Source organism: Temnothorax curvispinosus, unplaced genomic scaffold (genome assembly GCF_003070985.1).
Source record: "Temnothorax curvispinosus isolate PA1 unplaced genomic scaffold, ASM307098v1 QBEX01001085.1, whole genome shotgun sequence".
Classification (NCBI taxonomy): Eukaryota; Metazoa; Arthropoda; class Insecta; order Hymenoptera; family Formicidae; genus Temnothorax; species Temnothorax curvispinosus.
Genome location: NW_020210865.1, coordinates 846 through 6,022, shown reverse-complemented (window position 1 = coordinate 6,022; position 5,177 = coordinate 846). Strand labels below are relative to the sequence as shown.

At 35.0% G+C, this 5,177-nt stretch overlaps 1 long non-coding RNA gene across 1 annotated transcript; it reads right to left on the bottom strand.

Annotated features, from left to right (window-relative positions):
* Positions 1 to 3,402: 3,402 nt before the first annotated feature.
* On the bottom strand, positions 3,403 to 4,795 carry LOC112459872. Its single transcript, XR_003041371.1, has 3 exons — positions 4,428 to 4,795; positions 4,062 to 4,167; positions 3,403 to 3,758 (listed from the first exon to the last, which is right to left on the bottom strand). It is a non-coding gene; the product is annotated as an uncharacterized LOC112459872 (long non-coding RNA).
* Between the last annotated feature and the right edge of the window lie 382 nt (positions 4,796 to 5,177).

The following is a 5,177-nucleotide window of genomic DNA, read 5'->3' as shown; positions in this document are numbered from 1 at the left end:
ATAAAAAGTTTTGAACTACAATGTGCTGGCTTGTATTGAATGTTCTCTTCAATCAACTGTCATCCGTTTCAGAAATCGTTGAAATCGACTTTGTCTTTTTTAATAAATGTGCGATACAATTTTAATCAAACTGTTATGTTTAGTTATGTAAGACATTTAATCCTATAATGAAATTATAAAAAATGGGTCCTTTCCTAACGGACTATAGTTTATTTTTTTGTTATACGTATTTTTTCAGAGTATTAAAAAGAATCGAATTAACAAAAAATTTTTTAAAGGATACTCACCCCAAGCGATTGTCTTCAGATTTTCGAAAAATTTAAAAGTAAAACAGGCATATACGAAGTATAAATGGAGAACACTAATAAATATTATATTACGCCACTTCAGTTCCGTTTTGAACCAGCCTTCAGGTTTTGTATAGATTTCACTTTTGTTTTGTATGCCATTTTCATCGTGTATCTTCATAGCAGCGGAAGAGTCTTCCTTTTGAATAACTTTCTCCGTAAATATTTTTGAATGTTTGCTTGAAATATTCGATGCCATCTTCATTTTCAGATTGCTGGACCGAAAATCCAAAAAATCAGTTTTACGCTACCAGCAAATAACTCTTCCACAACACACACAAAAGCAGTCCTAAAAAAATAAAAAAATAGTTTTATAATAAGTTTATACGTTCACCATTAATAGAGTTTAATAACATCTGTAGTTATAACTATCGACATCTGTTCGTATCAGTTTTGCCGGTCCGCTATGTACATACGCGTCGGGGCGTAATATCTCGGTCGGAGTTACTCCGCGAACGTGGAGAGGAAGTCCAATAAGAAACTGGATTGTCGTTGGTAGTTCACACTTTATTTTACAGTTTCGGAGTATTATCGCGCTCTACGTGTCGCTCTCGTGGCTTCTGAAGGCTTACTAAATTCCTGGCCGCGACCGAGGAACGGTTTCCGCACGCAAAACGCGTGATCGAAGCGTGATCAACGACCCCGTCTTCGCAGGCATGGAATTTCGTAAATATTCGATCACGCGTTCCGCACCTGCGGTGGCGAGCTTCTAACGACATCATATAAACATTAGTTAAATACCATTTGATAACTCCAGTTATTACAAACGATTCAAAAGATCATGATCTTTTTATATTATGTATTTTCCATTGCTCAGATAAAATCAAAAATTGTTTTTTTTCTCAGTTGAATAGGCTTATCAGGGATATTACTTAAAAAAGAAACGCGTTAGCAGTAATAGTACCTTCATAATAAAATGGATGACGTGCAGAGCTATTTGTTATTTGTAATTATAATATAAATATATTGATAGCGTATATAAAAATTAAAAAAAAAGCAGAGAATTTCAATCAGAAATTCAATAAAAATAAGGGATGCGTTCAGAAATTACGTTTAGGCACACCTAGATAACTCTAATGCTATAGTGTATGTAACGTAAACTATAGCTTAGAGTTACCCAGGTTGAATTTCTGATCGCAGCCTAGATAGTAATTAGGAAGAGCGCCTCTCGCAAGTTCCTGCAAACATGTGACAGTCTTATGCTTGAGCAGCGCACTTATGGGGCTCATCGACCGAGCGGAGAGGCAAGAAAACAGACATCTAGCTCTCGAAAGAAAATTGCCTTGAAATTGCAAGTAATTCCGAGCACATTTAAATTTTAAATATTTCGAGTCTCGTAGAGCGGCATTCCCTCTTGACCGAAATTTCAATGGAATAGAAAAGGTAAATGTGGCTACAAGAGTCGACGCGGATGTTTGTGTGTATAATATAATATTACTTAGCTATAACATATTTGAAATTTACTAAAATTTAATTTGTTACATTATCCTATATAATTAACAGTACGAGTTACAATCCATCCGTGTTCCTACCTAACCCGAAGTAATATCTCTATGCATGTATTCTTTGCCTATCCATATATTTCTATATGTTATTCATATATTCCTACCTAATATTTCATATTCCTATCATGTTTCTATTTACCTAACACCTTATTCCGGCCTATCCGAATTTATTAGTTTATTTAGTTTTATTATTATTAGTTTATTTAAATTGTCAATATTAACTAATCGCGACCGCGATTACCCGAAATTAAGGAAGTAAAGATTTTAAAAGAGAGTTTAAAAGATGTTAAGTTCGCGATTAATTGAGATTAACCTGGAGACGTCACTTTTCCGTCTCCGATTACGCGTACACATGTGCAAATATTACCCTACCTGTATGCACATTATACACTAAATTGGTGGTGTTCAACACCAACCTACCTTATGTAGATCTTCACTCCTTTGACAGGTTTGACCATTTCATGGTCAAATCCATTCTGACAAAGCCAGAGACAAGAAGAAGGAATACTCCTTCTGTTGCCGCCTGATTATAGACGGCCAGATGAGCGTAATGATTTTACGCTTTTTTCCACACGACCGCGTCGCGAAGGGCCATTTGTAACAAAATTAAATTAAGTAATTATAAAATTACTAGCGTTCAAAATCTACTTACTATCGTATATACTAATTTACGCAAATGATCATTTTCTCGATTAAGAACAAAAAAGATTTTAATTAGTTAGGAGCTGTTAATTTGGAAAAAACCTTTTAAGCAACCGCGTATAATCCGAATAAATTCGACCACATTTTACGAATAATAGAAACTTGAATTACATCTGATATAAGCATGCAGGACTTAAATAATAAAAATTCAAAATGTAAATGAATAAACAATATTGACAAACGCGAACTGAAAAAATATAAGACCCATTTTTTTCGATATCGTTTCGCATATCGAGTCTCACCTCAAAAGGGTGAAAAATAAAGAATTAATGACGTGAGATCCAAGAGAGATAATCAAGTTCCCGCACAATATTGAGCTAATGTGAATACTTTGTGCACTCGAGCAAACAATTTGAATTTTGATAGCTACATCTTATTACGATAATTATACTACTAAAAATCAAGTATTTATAACGCGAAATTAATTAATCAAGTTTAAAATAATTATTACAAAAAATTTCCTGTTTCGCGAAAACATCATTTATTAGATCTCACGTCATATCGCTTTAACTAGTATAAAAACCAGTTATCAATACATATAAATAGACTGTGAAAGCTTAGGCTAAAATTGATGCGTTATAGGAACAAATAATTTTAAATAATGATCGTAACATACACAATTTGGTTATTAGATATTAAATAGATTGTATATACATAACAATAAATGATTAAAATAATGCAAAGTATAAGACTTTTTATCCTCAATCGTGATATATGCAAGCTAAAAGCATCTCTAAAGCTACGGTCAACGTGACGCTATACAAATGCTTTGGAGCGTTCTTCTTCTCTTTCTTTCTTCATTGAAAGAAAAGAGAAGAGGAATGCTTCGAAGCATTTGTAGCGTCACGTTGACCGTAGCCTAAGTGTATATATTGTATTCTTGCACCAATTTATGTAACACTTAATCCTGAAAGATATTTGGGATAGAATTTACAATGACAGAATGTACGATAAATCAATTTATGTGATTTATCCATCAGGATTAAATGTTAAATCCTAATCTGACACAGTCATTCCATTTTAAGTTAACGAATTTATGAAACGTAATATATGTAATAATTTTTTGTAATAACTTGACATAGCGTCTCTGCAATATATTTGACGTAATTGTCATAAATCCGTTACCTTAATCATAAAATTTTAATTATCACTCACCGACCGATGCGCAACGGCGGAGTTATTCTGCAACGTCGCTACGATGATTCTGTAACAAACAAATATAAAATCCGAATTAAAGTAGGGCACAAAAGAGAGCGACAGTTAATATTTCAAAAAATGATTACTAAACACTAAATTTTATATTATTGTTTATTAAACAAATTTAATGAAATACTCTTGTAATTTCTTACGAATTATACTCTATCCATTGAACATAAGCTTCTATAGAATTTCTAAAATAAAACTTTTTCTCTAACTTTTATTTTATGAATAACTATCCGGTTGAAAAGTAAATGACCCATCCGTATAAGATATAATATATGTATAAGTATAAATAAATTATATTTACCGCATGTTGCTCCGCCGGCGCCTGATGCTTCTCCTAGGCCTCCACCTCCTCTCAGGCAGCTACTGTTCCCTCGATGCGAAGATACTCCTTCCCGCGCGGATATTTTCTGTAATAACATATAAATAATCGAATCGATTAAATAATTGTTACGCGCATCGAACATCTTATTCGTTATTCAATTTAACACTTTTTTAAATTACTATTTCAAAAAAGTACTTTACGTTAGAATCAACTTTAATCAAACTTTTCAAATTATTTCTTGTAATACTAATTTAATTTCCGAATCATGGTTTAATAATATAAAGCAACTGAAAGATAAACGAAAAAAGGGATTATCTCTACAAAAAAATAAAAAGTAACGCTTACCAGAAACGTTGGTGTACGCCGATGCCCGATGCCTCTCCTAGGCCTCCTCCTCCTCTCAGGTTGACCTCTCGGGTTGTCAGCTCTCTCGATAATGTCCGACACAAATTCACCCCGACGCCACTTTACACGACACTCTCGTTAATTGTTCGCGAGGCTCTATACACGCGTATTTCAAACGATCAATTGAAATCAAACGGATCGCGCAAAAGTACGCGATGCGATCCAAGTTCGGTACTCCCGTCGCGTGCCGCTTCGATTCCCACAACCGAATAGATCGATCACGCCAAGTACGTATCCGATTAACCAAGTATTCGTCACCCGATATTCGAGTCACTGAATCCCGCGCGAATCACTGAACGTAAGCGTAATGGTGCGTCTCCACCTGCGAGTAAAAACTCTCGAGAGTAGCTCTCGAGAGTGATTTTCGCAAATGGAAAGTACCTACTTTTAGGTACTTTCAGGAGTATGTCCATGTGCGAGAATCACTCTCGAGAGTTAGGCCCAGCGCACGAACATTGCCGTAGTGTCTTACGCCTTACGTGAGAATCTTGCGTTACGCGACACGCAAGCCAATCTTACGGCAACGCACGAAGAAAAGCGTAATATAACGTACGTAACATAAGACTAATTACGTTACGTTCTTTTTTGTGCGTTGCCATAAGATTGGCTTGCGTTTCGCGTAACGCAATATAATTCTCACGTAAAGCGTAAGACGCTACGGCAATATTCGTGCGCTGGCCCTTACTCTCG